The following is a 21952-nucleotide window of genomic DNA, read 5'->3' as shown; positions in this document are numbered from 1 at the left end:
GTAAGTGCTTTTTCTCTTTCGTGTTCCTGAGGACCTGGGGTACTACCTGTATGCAGTGTGTGTTGGGTGAATGCATGCAGGGTCAGAGAAAACTTGTATTTTTATTCTTTTTTATTCTTTTATACTACTAATGGAGAGAAGCAGAGAGGAACCATGTTTCCCGAAGATACTATGAACATGATGGCTTTGTGTTAAACAACATGCTGAACTTATGAATCAGCCAATCTTGGAGTGAACTGTGAAGCGGAGAAATAACTAGTGCCCTGGGCTTTCCTTGTAGGGCTACATTCATGCATTTCCCTGGGGCCTCAAACCTTAAAGAAAGAGAATGAATGAAGTAGAGACTACTTTGGGGCACGAGAGGGTGGACTGTGGAATTTCTGGGAGCCCTGAAACCACCACCACACCCCACGTGTGCAGGTGTCTCTATGCGATGACCCTGAAAGCCTGAAAGATTTTTGAGAGATAACAGAAGCCACCCTTGTGAAGTAAGAATCGCTGGTCTATATAGTTTACTCTGAATATTCTATGGTGTGAGCTGTAAGTGTGTTGATGGGTTTTCCATTTCTTCCTCTCTGAGAAGCTGGTGATAGCCAGGCACCAAGCCTTGCTGTGATCTGGGTTGAACTCTCTCTGTGTCTCCCATCAGCAACTTGTGTGTGGGGATGAGGTCTGCCTCCTTGCTTGAGAACCTTAATTCCAAGTCACAGAAGAGTAGAAAGGTCCTTGTGTTTTACTGATGTACTTGTTCCAGGGCAGGCTCAAATACAACGTCACGTGCTTGGTTTCTATACAAGGCTGTTCTTTCTGTGAATATTCTTTGCTTTTGCTGGTTATTCACATTATCCATTTATAGTTCTGCCGTTTTGTGCCTCTTTTCTTTTCAGCAGTCTCTTGATGAAACGCCTGTTTATTTTCTCTGTGAGCTGAATGTGCTTTGCATGGCATGGCAGTAGATGGGGTGTTTTAAGCTATCTCTGAGGGAAATGTCACTTCCTATTTGTAATTCCAGTTGAAAGTAGAACTTGAATGTGTCCTGTCTGGCTTCCTTGCATGCATGCATGCTCTGTCGCTCAGTTGTGTCCAGTTCTTTGTGACCCCGTGGACTGTAGCCCACCAGGCTCCTCTGTCCATAGGATCTCCCAGGCAAGAATACTGGAGTGGGTTTCTATTTCCTTCTCCAGGGGATCTTCCTGACCCAAGGATTGAACCTGGGTCTCCTGCATTACAGGCAGATTCTTTACCACTGAGCCACCAAGGAAGACCACAAGCATGGCTCTTGATCAGCAAATCAATGAACAAAAAATATTCTGTTACTTTCTTCTTGGAGAATTAGGTGGCGCACAATGAATGCCATGATAGGCTGGGTCCTGAAATTTGGTCACAGGGTAAGTCTGCGGGAAAGTTAAATTTGTTAACTTGAGACAGCAAGGAGAGAGCACAGCAGGGGTACTTTGGGGCATTCAACAAGCAAAATACAGATCTTTTTGTCGGATCTGGACTTGTTTGAATGCTTTTGGGAGGGACAAGGGAAGAGATGACCAACACTGAACTGGGTGGTATCGTGTCATGAAGCAGGGCAGTTTAGTAACTGGTATCTCAGCATCTTTGTTCAGGGTGGTTGAGGGACAGAGAGAGGCTGGGGAAATCATTGGGAAGAAAGCAGGATTCAGAGGAATGGTCTTGCTGCCTGCTCTGCCCTGCGGGGAAATGCTTTCTGTTGACCTGGTCTGACTCTGTTGGAGACATCTCAGAGGTGCTTTACAGGCTTTCACGTGAGGGATAAACAGTGGGGCTGAGATTAAGGAGCAAATGGACTTGGCCAGATGAGGCAGGCAAGATACAACCAAACCACCAAACAGGACTGACCACTCAGCCATTGTACTGACTTTCCTTAAAATAAAATTTTAATAGTTGTCTGGCTGAATAACCATGACTTATAACAGAAGGCAAGGAATTCGACTTCTTACCCAACTTCATTCACATGATTCCTGTCCTGAAAGTTGCTCAGTTGTGTCCAATTCTTTGTGATCCATGGACTGTAGCCCACCAGGCTCCTCTGTCCATGAAATTCTCCAGGCAAGAATACCGGAGTGGGTTGCCAACTCCTTCTCCAGGGGATCTTCCCAACCCAGGGATCGAACCCACATCTCTTATGTCTCCTGCATTGGCAGGCAGGTTCTTTACCACTAGTGCCACCTGGGAAGCATGATTAAACATCCTTTATTCATTGCCTGCCTTGTGGTCGTGCTAGGTATTTATATTTTCTCTTGTAGGCTGAAACATTAATGAATAATTAATCCTTTCTCTTTCAGCTGAAAGAGTGTGTATAGACATGCTTGTGTTTGTTGATATTGTCTTGCATTTACAAACTCATTATAGTAAGTGTGAGGCACTAGGAAAAAACAAGACATAATCCTTGCACAAGAGGATGAATTTGTTGTTGTTTGGTTGCTCAGTTGTGTCTGACTCTTTGCTGCCCCGTGGACTGTAGCCCATCAGGCTCCTCTGTCCATGGAATTCTGTAGACAAGAATATTAGAGTAGGTTGCTATTTCCTCCTCCAGGGGATCTTCCCAACCCAGGGAGTGAACCTGTGTGTCCCACATTGCAGGCAGATTCTTTACCACTGAGCCACCAGGGAAGCTCCTGAATATTGCTGTTCAAGAGAATATTCTGTGATGATGGCCCAATATGGTATTCATAGACCCTTGTGTCTCTTGAACACTTGGTATGTGGCTCATGAGACTGAGGAACTGGGAGTTTTAATGTATGTTTAATTAATTTAAATATTAATAGTGGCACGTGAGGCTAGTGGTGACCACTTTGGACAGCATGGCTCTGTAAATTCACAAATGAGAGAAAGAATCACAGGTGCTCACAACTCAGAGTATGATCTGTACTCCAATATAGGTCCCTATGATATGTTCTAGGAGCATAGGACTTAAGACCCTGATGCTAGGAAAGATTAAGGGCAGGAAGAGAAGGGGGCGACAGAGGATGAGTTGGATGGCATCACCAACTCAATAGACAAGAGTTTGAGCAAACTCCAGGGGATGGTGAAGGACAGGGAGCCTGGCGTGCTGCAGTTCATGGGGTTGCAAAGAGCCAGACACGACTTAGCGACGGAACAACAAACAAGGAGCACAGGAGACAGCCTCCAATGGGGAGGTGACAGGGACCGAACCCAGAGGAGAGGAGATTCCATGGGAGTGAGACTTTGAAACGAAATAATAATAATAGGAGTAATTCTTTTAATTATTTTGGCAGAGGCAAAGGACAGGAAATTGGGAGGGTTCATTCCAGGTAAAATGCAGAGTGCAAAAGCACTGAAGCATAAAAAACATGTATGTATGTAGGTTCCGGTGGCTTGGTAAGTGTGGCTTGGTAAGGTCTAAGTGTAGATCACTGCAATAATATACTCTGTGACATAGCTCTTGTGGTAAAGGCCTACCTGAACAGATTAAAAACAAATTTAACATTTTAAACACTTATGGTATTTAAAATAAAATTAAAAAGTATTTAAAATAAAACAATGCCTACCAGTATGGTAGGCATTGTTGGAGAAACGGCCCCATTTATCATGTAAAACAGACGCATGAGTTGCCCTTAGGATCCCCATTTCACGGAGAGAAAACTAAGGCCTACAAAGGTAAAGGAATTTGCCTGCAGACACAAAGTGGACAGAGTCAGAATTTGAATCCAGACCTGTTACTTCAGAGATCAATATCTTCATCAGTGACCCTCTGTCTCTCATTTCAAATTCTTCTCAGTTTGGAATTATGATGTATTTCCCTTGGTCTGTCTTTTGTGACATGTTCCCACCACTCGAAGTCCACTCCTTTTGTTTTAAAAATTTTCCAGTTTCATATTGAAAACGTTTTTCTGGCATTGAGACTGATATTATGAGATCGTCTGTTCTTAGTTAATACTAAGCGTTTCGTGAACTCAGGTTTTGAGAATACCTCAATTGACAACTCCTTGCTTTTTGTGTATATTATTGGCACTAGGAGTCTTTTATATCCTAAATTGGAGTAGTTAGGGAATTAGTTAAACTGGAGGAGCCAGTGCATTCATTCCCAAATTTGAATGGGCTCCCATGACCATCATTCCCAGAGAATTCTTGCTTCCCTGTGGGGGGAATGGCTTGTTATTTGAGCCTCTCCACATCTTACCCTAAAGGTCATGACCCTGGACTCCAGCTTCTTTCTTCCTTTTCACCCTTTTTTGAGAGCAGATCTTAGTGACTGGATAGAAGCTCTGCTATCCTTAACCGAGAGGAACCTAACTGAGGTTAACTGGCAAGCACGGTCAAGGCCTGAAAATATTCCTTCCTGACTGAGACAGTACCTGTGTTTTTCAATTCAGACGTGAAAGAACTCCCTTGCTGTTATTTGCTGAATTTCCCCAAAAGTCCATCTCAAAGTCATACATCTAACATTTGTTCCTGCCAGGCCTGAGCGTGTAAAGACAGGTAATCAGCAGTACCTGTTTGGAGCACTGCGCACACCACTGCTGATTCAGGGCAGAGGGCAAGGACGGAATAGACAGTCTAGAGGGTCTGAGCTCATGTTATCCACAGCTGGAGAAGCTTTCCAGAGGAGGACTAACATCAGGCCCTGTGAGAAGGGTAGGACTTAGCTGAGCAGAGAAGGAATGGGGAATGATGAGAGAATGGTCTGGCTCAAGTAGAAAATGCAACTTTGGCTGCATATTGAAATCATCTGGGGAGGGACTTCCCTGGTGGTCCAGTGATTAAGACTCAGTGCTTCCAATGCAGGGGACACGGGTTCTATCCCTGACTGGGGAACTAAGGTCCCACATGCTGTGTGATGCAGCCAATAAATAAATAAAATAAAAAATAATAAAATTACCTAGGGAGCTTTAAAAATAGCTCCCCTAAAGATTCTGGTTGGTTTGAGTTGTAACCTAGGCAGCTGACTTTTTTAAGCTTCACAGGTGATTTTCGTGGACAGCCTGAGAACCACTGCCATCATCTCCATTACTCAAAATTCAGTCCTCGGACCAGCAGAGCCGTCCCCACCTGGAAGCTTGTTAGAAATCCTGAACTTCAAGTCTCATCTCGGACTTAGTGAATCAGAATTTTCATGTTCACAAGATCCCCGGTGGCCTGTATGCACAGTACAGTTTGAGACTCCCTGCTGTAGAGGAAAAAAGAGAGATATGGCTGAAGAGGGCAGATCACCTAACCAGATTTTCTTGTGCTAGGCTAGGAATGAATTACAGGTAGGCAGTGATACTACTTTGCCCTCAAGCTGCCGGGGACGCTTGTATTTCTTGTTGCAAGACATCTCTGGTTATCTGTGCTCTATAAATATTCTTGCGTTCTCTCTGGGTGCCTTGAGGGGGAAAAAGGCAGGGCAGCACCAGCTCAAGAACTGGACTGCACTCTATCAGTAGTGACGATCCCCTGGAGGTTTTTTATCCAAAGGGGTTCTGTGTAGTGTTTTGTAGTCTAGAAAGATTTTCCTGGCAGAAGCACATGGAATGCACTAGGCGGGATGTTCTAGGGTTGGGGAGACATGGTCTACGTGTTGCAATAATTCCCACGAAAGTTGAGAAAGGCTAAGAGTTAAGAGCTTGATCATGCTTTAGGAATCTGTATAACATGTAAATACCTGTCCCCAAATCTCCAGGGCAGAGCTTGGAAGAAATAGTAACAGACACATTTTTGGAGTCCCCTTATAACTTTTTGTTTTATTTTAGTATCCTTGTAGGGCATCCTCTCAGAGAGTCAGGAAAGTTTCTGATGATTAAAATCTACTTGACATAAATAAGGTCATAAACAGGCAACCCTAACTCTGCAGGATCCTCTAGTTCTTGGTGGGTGGGATCTTCTGACTTGAGGGTTATTAGTGATTTCAAAGGAGAAAGGATAACAATGATGGTCATCATTTGGTGAATGGGCAGCGAGGGAGAATTTCAGGAAATGGAGAGGTTAAAAGTCCAAGTATGAAAGGCTGGCTCTTGTGGAGACTCAGAATGATGTATTCTGAGTTGGGACAACAGTATTCTAGTTGGGACAACACTTTTAGGGGAGCCTGTATATTTTTGGAGATTATTTTGTTTGGAAAAAAATACTGAATTTATCAGTCCACTAACTTGCTCACTCTTCGACACCAAACTTAAGCTGTCTTCTTCCATGAATTCTTCCTGAGTCACCCCAGCTCATAGTCTATTCTCTCTTTCTCTATTTCCAAAAATCTTTTTTAATGAGTCATCAAGTATTTTTTTTTAGTCCTGATATTTTAAAAGTATTATGGTATATACTGATTTTGTAATAATTCACTCAAGGTTTTAAAGAATTTTTTATTGGAGTATAGGTGATTTACAATATTGTGTTACTTTCTGCTGGACAGCAAAGTGAATCAGTTATAGGTGTGCAATATATCCACTCTTTTAGATTGTTTTCCTATATAGGTTTTTTAGAGTACTGAGCAGAGTTCCCTGTTCTACCTGTAGGTTCCTATTAGTTATCTATTTTGTATACAGAAGTATGTCTATGTCAATCTTAGTCTCCCAGTTTATCCCCCCCATTCAGCCATGATAACCATAAGATTGTTTTTTTATATTTACAGCTCTATTTCTGCTTTGTAAATAAGTTCATCTGTACCATTTTTAAGATTCCACATATAAGTGATATCATTTGTATTTGTCTTTCTCTGTCTGACTTACTTCACTCAGTATGACAATCTCTAGGCCCATCCATGTTGCTGCAGGGTTTTTAAAACATTTTTCTTATTTATGAAGGTGTCCTATATTCCTGGAGAAGGAAATGACAACCCACTCCAGTGTTCTTGCTTGGAGAATTCATGGACAGAGGAGCCTGGTGGGCTACAGTCCATGGGGTCACAAAGAGTCGGACATGACTGAGTGACTGACACATACATCCTATGTTCCTCAGTAAATTATAAGCATCTTGAGGACGTGGACCTTGTCTAATTCCTCTTGTCCTCTTGGGAATTTATGATTGTTTGAAATAACTGTTCTCAGGGTGCTCATAATTGAGTATTAATGGTAAAAAGTAGTTTGCCATATCCTTTTTTGTTTTCCAAATTTGTTGTGTTTTCCAAGTTTGTTGATGTTTCTTTTGAAGAAAAGAATGAAGGGGAAGAGGGAAGGCTGAAGAATCTTCAAAGACAGTAAAAATACTTTATGTATTTTAAATTACATTCTGCAGTTAAAAATTAACTCAAAGTTGTACTATCAGATAACATCTTTTTTTGTGCTTTCAGTGCTTCGTTTCAAAAGAGGAGGTTTTAAAAAAGTGTGGATTCGTAGTGTCTTAGTAAACAGTCCTGTTTTCCTCATCTTTTTAAATGGTACCCATTCTCCTTAGCTGCTTTTCTCATCTTGCCATTTGGGTTTCTTTTTCTTTTTTCTTTCTGTTTAGAAGTGATGCCATTTGTTGGAGGAAGGTAACTCTTGACCATGTTTGTAGGCAAGAGTGTCACTAGTCATGTGGATGTGAGCCACTAACACATTTGACTGTGTTTATGGGAGAAGTATTAAATTTAACACTTTAATGGTTTTAGTTTAAGTCATGACATGCTATGGTCATGCCTTTTCTTGGAATTAGGAAACCTAGTATTTGCCAAACTTAGGACATTGAAAATGTGTCAGTGTCACCTAACTGTTGTGGCAAACAGGAAATTATTTTAATCGTAGTCTCGTGATGTTTGACATTATGGTAAAAGAAGCTTGTATTATGTAGAGAAATCCAGGTAGAGGCTGAGTGAAAACAGTAAAAGTACTTTACCAGGTTTAAATTTTTAAAAATATAATAATCATAAAAACCTAAGCAGGGAAAGATCTTTTCAAAGAATTCCTTAATGTATCAATCAGTAGTTTATATCCTTAAAGAATTTTTTATGGTATAATAATGAGGATTTATAACAGAACAAAAATAACCTATTTCCTAACATTAGCCTCTCTGCCTGCGGAGGTGGTAAGACTTGTTAATGCAGATGAGGCTGCCTTCTGTTGTGTGATGCTAATAGGAAATGGATCATTGCAGTTTATGGGGCACTTAGCCATTTTGGTTCATGATAAATGACTGACTTCAACTGGCATTCCTTCACGGATTTCCCACTATTCATCACCTGAAAGAATGGAACCCAAACATGAAGTTGATTTTGAAGTTGTCAAGTTTCACTGTGGCGTCAATCCATCATAAGCCAAAGTATTCGTTGAGTTAGGAAGAAATCGTATGAATGAAAACACCCATAAATGTTTTATGCTCCTATTTGCTTTTGTTCAGAAGCCAGTTTTGTCACTGTTCTATCCTCCTCTAACTTCTGTTCCCTCTTCGCCTTCCCCTCCCCTTCTCCAAACAAGCTTAGGTTTTGAAAAGTCCCTAGATTTTATCTCTGCAGATGGTTTGATGTCGTTACATTGTTTTGTTCTATAAAATCAGCCCAAAACAAGCAGGAAGAATGGAAATATCTTTTAACGCATATGTCCCCCTACAGGCCAGGCATTACACAAAATTAGTCTGGAAAACTTTTTCACTGCTATATTTTTGCTATTATTATGCTTTTTCCTTGCTTTTCTTATCATCTTTCCTTGAAATATTATCTTGAAATACCTGCCATTCCCTACCCTCCAGAACACACACCATTTTTGAGTAGGGAGGAAAAAGGCCGCCTATTTGAATAAAGTCACACTATCCTACAGTTAGACTCTCAGACTCTCCCTCTCAGAGGATTATTCAGCTTAATTTCAGGGAGGCCTTTCTGGCACCATAAGGGTTACCCAAGATCCAACCACGCCTAACATATGCCCAAAGGAAGTTTGACTCTTTCCTGGGTCCTCTAGTGTTTGGAATGTAGAGCCTGTGTTTAATTCCGTACTTGTGATGCTGTCCATGTGGCTGGTATTTGGAGGGTGTTTGCTATCTGGCAGAAGGCTATTCACAAAGGAAAATGTCAGCGTTCTTGCAGAGTGTCGTAGAATCATTTAGTGTAATTGAGATAATTTGCCATTTATTTCATTGGTTCTTAAAGGAATTTGGACCTCCCTTATCTGTGTGTATTGTTGGAGTGAGGGTGACAAGTCATTTTGTTCGCTTTGTAGAACTTAACAGGAGGAAGCACATCCTTGGCCGCTGGTATCCTAGGAGTGAAGTTTGTGTGCAGAAACTCCCTCCCAGAGGCGGCTCTTTTGTCACAGATTGTCTTGGTTGCTAGCAGATTGCCCCCCTCCCTGGGAGCCCAATTCCTCCTTTTAGCAAATAGTATCCATGTATACACCCCTTCGTGGATCACAGCCTTGTCGTGGCAAAGGGGCTTGCATAACTCAGTGACACTATAAGCCATGCCGTGCAGGGCCACCCAAGATGGACGGCCCCCCAAGAATTGATGCCTTCAAATTGTGGTGCTGGAGAAGACTCTTGAGAGTTCCTTGGACTGCAAGGAGATCATGCCAGTCAATTCTAAAGGAAATCAACCCTGAATATGCATTGGAAGGACTGATGCTGAAGCTGAAACTCCAATACTTTGGCCATCTGATGCGAAGAGCTGAATTGGAAAAGTCTCTGATGCTGGGAAAGTTTGAAGGCAAGAGGAGAAGTGGGTAGCAGAGGATGAGATGGATGGATAGCATCACTGACTCAGTGGACATGAATTTGAGCATGTCCATTTGAGCTGGGAAATAGTAAAGGACAGGGAAGCCTGGCATGCTGCAGGCCATAGGGTTGCAAAAAGTTGAACATGACTGAGCGACTGAGCAGTAGTCTATAGTCCTACCTTAAACAGCAATAACTTGTTAGCCGCTGAACAACATCCATGTACACCTTGTTCCTGGAGAACTTTGTTGTTGAGAGCTTTAGGCCAATGAATTAAAAGCATTTGAGGTGCCCGAATTCTTTTCATGCTCTCGAACCCCAAATATTGGTGAGTTTTTTAAAAAAGCCTAGAAGTGGTGGAACTGAAATATCAATTAGGTCTTCTGTGGTCATTTTAGGGGCCTCCCAGGGGGTGCAGTGGTGAAAAATCTGCCTGCAGTGCAGGAGATATGGATTTGCTAGGAAGTTCGCCTGGAGAAGGAACTAGCAACCCACTCCAGTATTCTTGCCTGGAGAATCCCAAGGACAGAGAAGCCTGGTGGGCTACAGTCCATGGGGTCACAAAGTCGGACAGGACTGAGTGACTGAACACACAACAGCAACAGGGTCATTTTTCCTATTGAAAGGTTAGAAATAGTTTTAGGACATAATTTGATTATATGTCTTAGATAAATCCTATCAACCTTTTATTGCTGGTTGTGATTAGAAAAATCACTAATTTGGAATACTTATTCAGCTTGGCTCAAACCAATTACCACATTTTTTAACTGGCTAACTCTATCATGCTATACTGATTTATTATGACTGTTGAAACATACCCATCATTTACTTTTTGCCCTGCTTCTGTATGGTGTGGTCATTGGTGGCGTAGAGACTAGGGTGGGAGGGGTTTGCTAAAAGGTAGAGAACAGAGGAAGGGAGAGAGAAGAGGAGGAAACTTCAAGAAGAGTAGCAAAAAGCGTGGATGCCTTGGTAGACCAGATGCTTTTGATAGAACCTACCATTTCTTAACTCTGCCATATTAAAGTAAACATTGATGGCCTTTTGCTTTCTTCTTTCTCTCTTCTTTCTCTTCTCTTTTTCCTCCTGTCCTCTTTAAGTAGATATAAATATGTGGAAACTAAAGAAAAGCAGAGTAAGATATAAGATGTGCAAGTTTTGTCTTTTTTCCCCCCAGGGGTGGAGTAGGATTTGTTGGAAAATTTGAAGAAACATACTCACTGCCCAAAGTATGTCTCAGGCTTGAATTGCAGCAGTATACTTGTTGGAAGGAAGTGGGTTCCATATTCAGAGGGTTTTAATGATCACTTTCTATCCATGTCTCCAAGTGTTTTGAATGCAATAAGTTCTTAAAGGCTAGGTCTTTGCACGGGCACTTTTAAGATAAAACTCAAAGTGTATATACACCACATTCTTACCCCCGTGTGCAGTTACTGTTGTTTACTAGACTTGCATAGAAACTGCCAGATAATCTCAGATTTACATTAAAAATAGAAAAAGAAGTTCCCAAATGGAAAGTTACTGGTAGATTTGTTTTTTTTTTTTTTAATTCTGAAATGTATCTGGGGAAAAAAAATTCTTAGAAGGGCTAAACTCCTAACCATAAATATAATATTTTTCAGAGATTTTCTAATTGGTTTTGAAAGTATCCCTAAAGGATAGGTTAGCTGTTAATGATGAGCTTTCTTCACTTACTGATTCAAAGGTGTGATGTTAGTTTTCCCCTGTAGGCTGTTACTCTGCTTCTTTGCACTTCAAACAGATCTAAGGTCACTGATGATGACTTTGCCACTTCCTGCCCTATTGATCTTACAAAGGGGTTTTGTGGGGTTAGACCTTACTGTAAAGAAATCAGCCCAAGTAAAAATTCTTGATATTTGCATGTCTATTAAATTCAACATGTTGGCTTTTTATATGAGCCTGTTTTATTTTATAATTTATAATGTGATACTTACTGGGTCACAAAGAGTTGGACGACAGAGCGCACGCGCGCGCGCGCACACACACACACACACACACACACACACACACACACACACACACTCTTCCTGGGACTTCAAGAGTTCCATTTATAAGAGCTGAAATGCTTTTTTGCCCCCCTTTTCTCCCTCTCTGAATCCAGGGTGAATCATGTATTGAGTAAGATGAATGGATGAATGTGTAGTTGAGTAAGAAAGCCAATCAATCCAAAGCTGAGGCTGTGTTGAGGAACAACCAGTCAGAAGGTGTTTATGTCTCTATGAAATTCTGTTGACCTAACTCCGCCTACCCCTGCAAAAGGCATTATTAACACCCTTTAGTCAGTTGCCCCTCATAGAATCTGCTCTTTTGATGCAGCAGCAGTGACAGATCCTTCTCAAGGCTGATTCTGCCTATATATCATTGGTGAGGGACACTTCTGTTCAGGCTTGAGCTAGTGAATCAATACACCTGCTTCCAAATCCATACAGTATTTCAAATCTTTATTAACTCAGCCCATACTATAGTTTTCCTGATTGTGATCATTCTCTGCTACAAGGAGATGGCAGTCCTGTGTCTTTTTGGTGGAAGAATACTTGAGCTGAGTTGGTAGGAACACCAAGCAAACAACAAAAAAAGTGATATTTCAGTTTGGGGTTTTAGAGTTACTACTTCACACCATCCTGTGTTTTTACAGCACTTCAGAATGTGAGAGTAAATTTAAGGACACAGTCCCCACTGCTCTTGTATTTACTTTTCTAAAAATATTTTTCATTTAGATGAAAAGAAGTATGTCTGATCTTTCCCCAGAACTCCAGGTTCATACATACCACTATCTGCTTTTTACCTCCGGTTGGATATCTAATAGGTTTCTCGAATATAATAGGTATAAAATGCAATTCTTGACTCCCCTACATAACCACTCCATCTACCTCATACCTGCTTTTCTCCTTTTCCTCCCCCTTTCAGTTAATGACAATAGCTGGTTGCTTAAGTAAAAAACCTGAGAGTTATTTTTTAATGTTTTTCTTTTCCTGAGCATACGTACTAAGTCACTTCAGTTGTGTCCGACTCTTTGTGACCTCAAGGACTGTAGCCCACCAGGCTCCTCTGTCCATGGGATTCTCCAGACAAGAATACTGGAGTGGGTTGCCAATTCCTACTCCAGGGGATCTTCCTGACCAAGGGATTGAACTCACGTCTCTTATATCTCCTGCATTGATAGGTGGGTTCTTTACCATTTTGCCACTGGGAAGCCCTTCCCTGAGCATATCCCCATTCAATCTGCCAGTAGGTTTTGTCTCCAGAATAGGTTTCCAGTCTGTCCATTTTCCTACCATAGTTCCAGCCACTGTCTTTTCTCACTTGAATGACTGAAATGATCTTCTCCCTCCTAGAATGTCTTCTCCATTCAAAGCCAGAATTATCCTTTTAACAGAGGTATCCTCTCTGTCCCCAAACCCTATGGCAACCTCCCATTACTCCTGGAACAAAATCCAAATTCCTTGCCCTCCAAGGAGCTTCGAGGTCTGGTATCTGGCTACCCAGGCCACCTTATCTCCTATCATTTCCCTCTCACTTACTGACCTTCTTACTCAAGCATTCTCCATTCATTCCCTCCTCAGGGTTTATACCTTCGCTCTTTCTTGTCTGGAATGCTGTTTCTCTGTAGCTCCACGTGCTGACTTACTCTTGTTGTTCAAGACTTACCTATAAACTGCTCAGGGCTTCCCAGGTGATGCTAGTGGTAAAGAACCTGCCTGCCAGTGCAGGAGACGTGGGTTCAGTCCCTGGGTCAAAAAGATCCCCTGGAGAAGGAAATGGCTACCCACTCCAGCATTCTTCCCTGGAGAATCCCATGGACAGAGGAGCCTGGTGGGCTACAGTCCATGGGGTTGTGAAGAGTCAGACATGACTAAGCAACTCACACATAAACTCCCACCCTGTCAACTCCTCAAAGAGACCTTCCCTAAGTATTTCACCTAAATCCTCCCTTCCCATCACATATTTCTCTTCATCCCATCACATATTTCATTTTACTCTTGGTTGAAAGGTCACTGTCTAAAATCCTTATTTACTTATTTACCTACCGATTGTAATTTGCCATCTACCTTTGAAATAAGCTCAGTGTGGGCAGGACCCTTGCCTGGCCTTGTTTGCTGATGTATCCCTAGTACTAGCAGCATTGTTTCATATGTCCAGTAGGCGCTCAATTAATACTTGTGGTTGAACTAGTGAATAAGAATATTTAGGTCCATGAAGAATATAAACTATTGAATCCATAAACATAGATTATATTTTAGTGATAATACTGCTGCCAAATATTCATGATAATTAAGTGGCCCCAAGACAAGGGAATAGATCCTTTTCTTCTGGTTATTCTATTAATTTGTGGCAAAGCTAATGAGCTTGGCAATTGCAGTCATTTGGCGTCTTCTCTTGCCGTATCTGTGCATATAAACTAGTCATCGTTTATCAGTTGCGCATATCTTATATTTGCAACTTGCTGTGAGTTTTATATGCTTGAACAACAGTACAAGGTGTACTCCTTGTAGGTAAGAGTCTGAAATTGTGATAAGTGCTCATTATGATGAGAACAGCTTGCACAGAACAGGTCGTAGCAATGCGTATGTTTCTCTTTAGAAGGAAAACATCAAATTCCAGACTGAGTGTGATAAGCAGCAATTAATTTAACCATCAAGATTCTGAATGTATTATGATTTTTCAGGAATTAATGAACATGGAAATAATGAGCACTTAATGTATTTATTTTGTGACTGTAAATCTTTGCAAATCAAGTATAACAAGTTGGATGTATGCCTATGATTAAGGCAGAAAAGAGGAGAAAGCCAAAGAATCTTTTTCTTTCCCTGCCTGCAGTTTGCTGGTATATGTCCATAGGCTGGAGGCCACAGACTCACTGAAGTTAAAAGATGATAAAGTGTTTTGCTTTTGTTTCTTTTAGTGATTGCTAAGACCACATAAGAATTCTTCTTAGCCTCTTCTTTCCAATATTGCATTTTGTTATTTTCTGTCATCTGATGAATGTTTTCCTTTCCACTTTCTTAGGGAAAGTAGCAGCCTTCAAGGTAGAGTTTTTTTCACTGACTTTCTTCATGAATTTCCCCGTCCTCAACTATCTGTGTTCTACTGCATGGTAGTAATTTTTTCCTTAGGAGTTTTGGTCATCTTGCCTTCTCCCTCTTCCACTGACAACTGCCCAATACTAAGTTGTGTTGTATTCTCTAACAATAGAAGCTTTAGTTATATGCAGCAACACATTTCCTGTAACTAGTTTTCTGACAGGAATCACCACCCCTTCACCTCTAGCCAGGGATCTGGAGTTGGTGTATTTGTGGCTGACCTGCAGGTCTTACAGAATTGAGGTTCATACTTTTTTTTTTTTAATAGATAATTAATGGGATGTTTTATTTTTTATTTATTTATTTATTTTTTAAGCTTTTATTTGAACTTAACATTTCTCTTAATTGGGACTTGACTTTTGGCCTAGATGAAATCCTGTTTTTCAATTAGAGTGGTAGTCTTAACATTCAGTTATTGACCATGACTACAGAGTTAGAGTTTCAAGTTAATTCTTTCTCATCACATCATGGAAAGATTGATTATGGCATCTCAAGCATTTCCAGACACCACCAGTTCAGGGACAGCCATCACCTGTTGTTAAGGGAGTCTTCCTTTTGCCGCTTCTATCCTGCTGTTTCCCTCTCTCTTCCCTCCCTCTCTGTACCGGGGAGGCTGCATGTGAGGACTTTCCAAGGACTCCTGTGCCCCTTGCCTTCCAACAGCAGCGGAGTCCCCATAGGAGAGCCAGGGCGCGAGAGCGAGGTCAGGCTAATTATTCTCCAGGCTCCCTGCTTGCAGGGCTGCCTTGTGCTGCCTGTGGCCCTCGACCTAAGGTCATGGTTCTTCACTCTCAGACTTTCTCCTTTCAGGTTCCTGCAATCAATCCTTCCTCTCTTCCCTTCTCTCCAGGGTTGGTAACAATGCTGCTTCTACAACCCTGAATTTCAACAGTATTCCCAACCCTGTGCCCAGAAATTTGCAAATAGTCCCTTTCAAATAAGTCTCTGCAAACCATCCTAACTTAAATGTGCCATCTGTTCCCTGTTGGGATCCTCTCAGATGCAAGTGTTATCTTTTTTTGGATACTATCAGCTTTTTTTTAATTTGGGGGAGAATTCACCTAGGAGGCTGTCTGGTCCTGGGCGTGGTGTTTTGGGAGGTTTTGGATGACTGTATCAATCTCTTTACTAGTGATCAGCCTAGTCACATTTTCTATTTCTTCATGATTCAGTTTTGAAAGGTTGTATGACTCTAAGAATTTGTCCATTTTTCTAGGTTGTCCAATGTGTTATCATATAGGTGTTCATGGTATCCTCTTGTATTTCCTTTTTCAAAAATACTTATTTTTACTTATTCATCTATTTGGTCACGCTGGGTCTTAGTTGCAGCATATGGTATCTATTTCCCTGACCAGGGATTGAACCTGGGTCCTCTTGCATTGGGAAGCAGAGACTTAGCCTCTGGGCCACCAGGGAAGGCCCAACTATTCTTGATTAAGTACCTACTACTCAGATATCACCTGAGCAGCCTATGGAGCAGGCACAAAATAAAAGAAAAAGTCACTGCTTTCTGGGGGAATCTATCATATGAGATAGATAAGCCTCTCCTTTACCTCATTCAATATTCAGTCAATGTTTATTGACTGGCTTCTGTAAACCAGACATAGTGTATGGATCTGAGGTGAATTCAAAGGTGAGCACTGTTTAATCCCTGCCATTTTATATCTTGAACTGTGTGTTTAGGGAACATTCTAGCATTCGGATAATTATAATTCACAGTCTTGGACTGAGCAGTCCCTCCATTTCCCAGCCTCACACATTTGCCAGGATTAAACAATAGGTTCAGTGTATCATCACCAACCACTACCACCACCACCACCACCACCACCATGGTCAGACCATCGGGGCTGATTGTGAGCACGTGGAGGGCACGAGCTTTGATTTATTCATTGTTAGAGTGTTAGTACCACACGGTGCCTGGCTGGAGCCTGCAGGAGACTTTCCTCCTGTGACTTACTTTGGTTGAGTTATTCCCCTAGTTCTATAAACCTCTCTAATGCCCAGTTCCTGACCCTCTGTCACTGCTCTTTGTGGCCCTGAACTGAGAGGGTAGGTGTCACCCTGCTTTCTGCGTCCCTCCAGCCCACGTGCTGTGAAAGCATTAATCGCTCAGTCATATCCAACTCTTTGTGACCCCATGGACTGTAGCCTGCCAGACTCCTCTGTTCTTGGGATTTTTCCAGGCGAGAATTCTGGAGTGGGTAGCCATTTCCTTCTGCAGGGTATCTTTCTGACCCAGGGATTGAACCTGGGTCTCTTGCCTTGCAGGCAGATTCTTTACCGTCTGAGTCACACCAGCTCCAGGTGCTGTAGACCTTCCGAATCGTCTGTGGTCCCTGCCTTGGGAGCTTGATAAGAAAGCAGGAAATCGCCAGCCTCTCTGGCTGTGCCTGATGTCTGGGCCTGGCCTGCTCTGCTCTTAGTTCCCACCTCCTGGTTCCATCCAGTGGCCTCTGTGATTCTCAAGCGTGACCGTTTCCTGAGCCCGCAACAGGACCTCTTTTGTGCCTTCATCTTGCTGGATGGAGATCTTTCAGAGTGTCAAGGAAACCCTTCTGGGCAGATGGAAGATTTCAGGTTGAACACAAGTCTTCTTTTCTTTGTGTCAGCATTGGGTAAAACCAATAGGTATATTTCAGAAGAAGGGGCCTCTGGTTAAATATGGGCCATTGTCTTTAAAAAGTGTTTTCACTCTACGATGTCCCTTAGGACTGGTGGCTACCTTTTGGGGGAAACCTGATTTGCTGAGTGGAGTTGTAGCCACTGGAATCCCAGGCCGTAGTAACTTTTCTGCTCTCAATGCCTGCTAACCCTGAAGATCCTAACACAGGATTGGACAGGTCAAGGAGGACACAACACTGCCTTCCTATGTTGAGGGGGAGGGATGTGTGCGGGTGGCTCTGTCCAGTTAGTGAGGCCTCCCGGTTGTCTTTAATTTCATTATGTGATAATGTTTGGCCGCCCATCCCTTCATGCTCCCAACGGGAGATATCATCAATCGACACTTCAGCCAAAAGTCTCCCTGACATTTTCAGGGTGTGCAGTGGGAGTGTTGTACCTTATGATGACCCTGTGTGAGTGTTCCAAGTGCCAGGGGAGCAGCCAAAGAAAATTCAGTGCACTTTACTGAAGGACTAGAACTTGTTACGAAAAAGTGATAGTAAACTGCACAGGATTTTGTGGAAACCTTCCCCTCTCTCGCCTCCTTTCCTTACTCTATCCCCTGCTCCAAGTGTATCTTCACTTTCTTTTTTTCCTTTAACTTATCTTGCCCTTCTCTGTGGGTAAGCAAAACACAATCTATAGTGGAATGGTTTCAGCTAAACCTGAGTCTGGGAGCATCTGGAGACATTTTTGGTTGTCACAACTGGAAGAATGCTGCTGCCGTTGGTGCGTGGAGGATAAGGATGCTGCTGAATGTCCTATAATGCAAAGGACAGCCCCTCTGAACCCCTCAACATAGACTTCTCTGGCTCCAAATGTCAGTATTTCTAAGGTTGAGAAACCCTAGACTAGATTCTAATCTGTCCAACAGAACTTTCTGTGATGATGGAAATATTCTATATAGTTGTTATTACTATATGTGACTATTGAACATTTGACACGTGGTTAATGAAACTATGCAACTGAATTTTTCATTTTAATAGCCACACTGTAGCTAGAGACTACCACATCAGACAGTGCAAATCTGGGGTCCCCTGTCCAAACTTTGGCTTATAAAAGTGATGGGCAGAAAAGGTTGGTACCTTAGTGGAAATTTAGAGGAATCTCTAAGCAGGGGGTGGGGTAGGATGTCTTCATAGAAGCCGTGAGACTGAACGCAGTGCTGGTTTCCTGTGGACAAGACAGAAGGTGCTAGGAAGGGCACTCTACTGGGACCCAGCACTGGGGGACCGTGGACAGGGCTGCCTGGGAGGAGCCGCAGCCTTCAGCAGAGGACTCAGGCAGCCACAGGTGATCTGGCTGGAGGGAAATACTCTGACTTCACTTTCCCCCTTCCTTATACTCTCCTTCTCTCCAGATCTCCCCTAGGCTAATCCTAACCAGAAGTCAGAGCACAGGTGACCTCTGTGGCTGTGTGCTTTCAGCATGGAGCAGGGTGATGAGAAGAGAATGGATCAAGGGATAAACAGGGAGTACCCAACACACCTTGTCTGCTCTTTTTCTGTCAACCTTTCCCCCTTCTTGCTGGCCTTCCATGTAATTTTTCCTCCCATTTTTACTCAGCCTTCTCGTGGTAACTCCAGTCTGTCCTTTCCACAAGTGTGTGTGTAGTATCAGTGTTATAACTCTTTGGGACGGCTCCTCAGGGTCTATGCTCTGCCTGCATGGCCGTGGGATCTAAGACTCACTCCCGTACCAAAGCCTTGCTTCTGTCCATCTTCAAATCAGTTTTTCTGTGCAAAAAAACCATGCAGTTGTACCCAGTGATATGAGTGACTACACAACAAACTCCGAAAAGAACTTTCCAAGAGTGTCATACATTATTTACCTGGCAGCAGGTGGCATTAGAAGTCCTAGGGGCACTAAAAGATGGCTTTCAAATCACTGAGAATTTGAACTTCTTGACAAAAAAGAAAGGTGATTTAATCATGAAGGGCAGAGTTAAGAAAGGCAAGACCAGGTTGGAAATGGACAGGAGAGAAGCAAGTGATGCTTCAAAGATGGGATGTAGATGCCTGGGGACCTAGATAGACATGGGAGCAGTGGAGAAGTAAAAGGTAGCATCATTTTAATAGTCCAAATCTGAGTCATGGAGATAACTGTGGTGTCATTGACTGAGGGAAGACAGCAGGATGAGTGGCAGATTTGCTTGGGATGTTGAACTTGAAGTGGTGGCAAGACAATATATGGAGATGTAACAAGAGCATTTAAAGATGTATGTCTGGAGCTCAAGAGAGTGGCTGAGGCTAGAAAACAAAGTGTTTAGGATCTAGAAATGAGTGAGATCTCCAAAGGAGAGAGGGTGAGAGGTTTCTCAAACTTAGGGTCATACTAAGAATCACCCCTGGATATGAAGAAGTTGATGACTACCCCCTCCAGAGATGTAGGTTTGGGTCAGTACAGTTGTTCTAAAATATTCATTTTGAATAAGAACCCTAAGTGATTTTGTGACATTCTGAGAAGCAATATATTTTAGCAGAGGGATGTTTCAGAGACTAAATTAGGAGAATGACTGGTGCTCTAACGGGTTTGAGGGGAAGCGGGAGGAGTGAAGAATAAGGATGAGATGAGCAGAGAGGAGGATTGTATATTGTGCCTGGTGTGAAAAGAGAGGTGGGGCATGAAAAGAATTTCAAGGTGTAGCTATTAACACTGTTGAATACTATGGAGCAGAGGCTCCCAATGTTTTGGTCTTAGGAACTCTGTGTGCACTCATGCTCAGTCACTCAGTCATGTCTGACTCTTTGTGACCCCGCAAATTGTAGCCTGCCAGCTTCCTCTGTCCATGGAATTCTCCAGGCAAGAATACTGGAGTGGGTTGCCTTTTCCTCCTCCAGGGGATATTCCCGACCCAGGGATTGAAATTGTGTCCCCTGTGTCTTCTGCATTACAGGTGGATTCTTTACGGCAGAACCACTGGGGAAGCCTAGGAAGTCTTCACACTCTTAAAAATCATTGAGGATCCCAAAGAATTTTTAAATGACATATCCAGTGGTGTGCTGGTAAAGCAGTCTTTCAAAACAAAAGCCTTAGTTTGTGGCATTTGCCGATTTCTGTGGTGGAAACTCTCACCGTGGACTATTTTAAGCAATGAATTGCTCTTTTGCATGGTAGTAGGAGCCAGCACCAACACATCATTGTATATCTACTGATATTCACCATATTGATATTCAAAACCAGGATTTAAAGTGATTTCACTTACATAAAGCAATAATCATTCATTACATGTTAATATGAATAACATTTTAATGAAAAGCGACTCATCTAAAACAGGGCAAAATCTAATGACAAGAACATCATTGTTTTACATTTTTTCAAGTCCTTTTCATATCTGGCTTAATAGCAGCAACTGGGTTCTCATATCTGCTTCTTCACTCAATCTGTTGCAATATCTGTGTCATGTAGCCACCGGAAATCTCCACTGTACACTCATGAGTCAATGACTGTAAATGATAAATTCCACTGTAGTGTTATTATGAAAACAGTTTTGACCTTACAGATGCCCTGAAAGGATCTCAGATGCCCTCAGGAGTCTCTGTTAAAAAAAAAAAAGATATATATATATACACACACACACACACACACACACACACATATATATATATACACAAAATAAAAATTTTAAATGTCAATAAAAGTTAAATTTTTTTCTTTCTGCACCCCAAGTACTGTCTTGCACAGCACAAATCTTGTTAGAGACACATTGTTGTAGAGGGTTAAGGTGGACATAAGTCCTTTGGGTTTGAGGACTCTCAAAGAGGGGCAAATGTTGAGAGAGCAAAATCCATAAAGTTGTGAATATGGAAGTAACATTTACAAGGAGCATAGAGGGAGTGGTGGAAGGTGAGGGAAACAAGACAAACTGGCCTAACGTTTGGTGAGGGACAGACAGAAGGACAGTAATTGATTTTCTTGGTCAGCACAGACTAGGTGGAAGGACACTTGAAACACTTGAAAGAAGAATGTAATAATCAAGACACTTTACAGAAGCCAGTTAGTAATGCAAATATTAGTTGTCTTTGACTTCTCTCACAACAGCAGAATCAACAAAACAGAGACCTTGGCCAATACTTTGGACATATTCTGAGAACTGTGTTTTTATAACGCAGTTACAAGAAGTCAGGCAATGCAAATAGTTAATAGTTGCATAGAGCTTTGTTTATTCTAAGTAGGTCAGAACAAGTCATTCTGATGGTTCTGAATTGCTGTGAACCAAGAGGACTGGCCTGTCCTTTTCCAGATGGATATTCCTTTTGGCAAATGAGCATATTTCCACAAACAAGCCATTGGAGATAAATCTTTGACAAAAGGATAAATTATGCCCCAAGTGGCACCTGCACACCTGCCAGCTAAATATTTCTTTCCCTTCTCCAGGCACATATGTTGCTTAACAAGAGAACTTTATCCTAAAGAAGTTATGCTCAGCTAGATATCACCTAATCCCCAGAGAGGGCTCAGCCGATAACATGTCAGGATGTCAAGTATGCGGAAGCATATGCGGTTTTGCTGACCACTTTCAATGGGAGAGAAGATTTCAATAGCCAAAGGAAGACATCTCTGTTAGTAGAATTTTAGTGACTGGAAAAAAAAAAAAAAGAGCC

At 42.1% G+C, this 21952-nt stretch overlaps 1 protein-coding gene across 7 annotated transcripts in view; it reads left to right on the top strand.

The window, feature by feature from the left end:
* Positions 1 to 21952, top strand: part of GREB1L (GREB1 like retinoic acid receptor coactivator) — a 245631-nt gene that overhangs the window by 58004 nt on the left and 165675 nt on the right. The window lies entirely within an intron of this gene.

This window comes from Bos indicus, chromosome 24, assembly GCF_029378745.1.
Source record: "Bos indicus isolate NIAB-ARS_2022 breed Sahiwal x Tharparkar chromosome 24, NIAB-ARS_B.indTharparkar_mat_pri_1.0, whole genome shotgun sequence".
In the NCBI taxonomy this organism is placed as follows: Eukaryota; Metazoa; Chordata; class Mammalia; order Artiodactyla; family Bovidae; genus Bos; species Bos indicus.
Note: the sequence above shows the minus strand (reverse complement) of the source record. Positions and strands in the feature narration are given on the sequence as shown.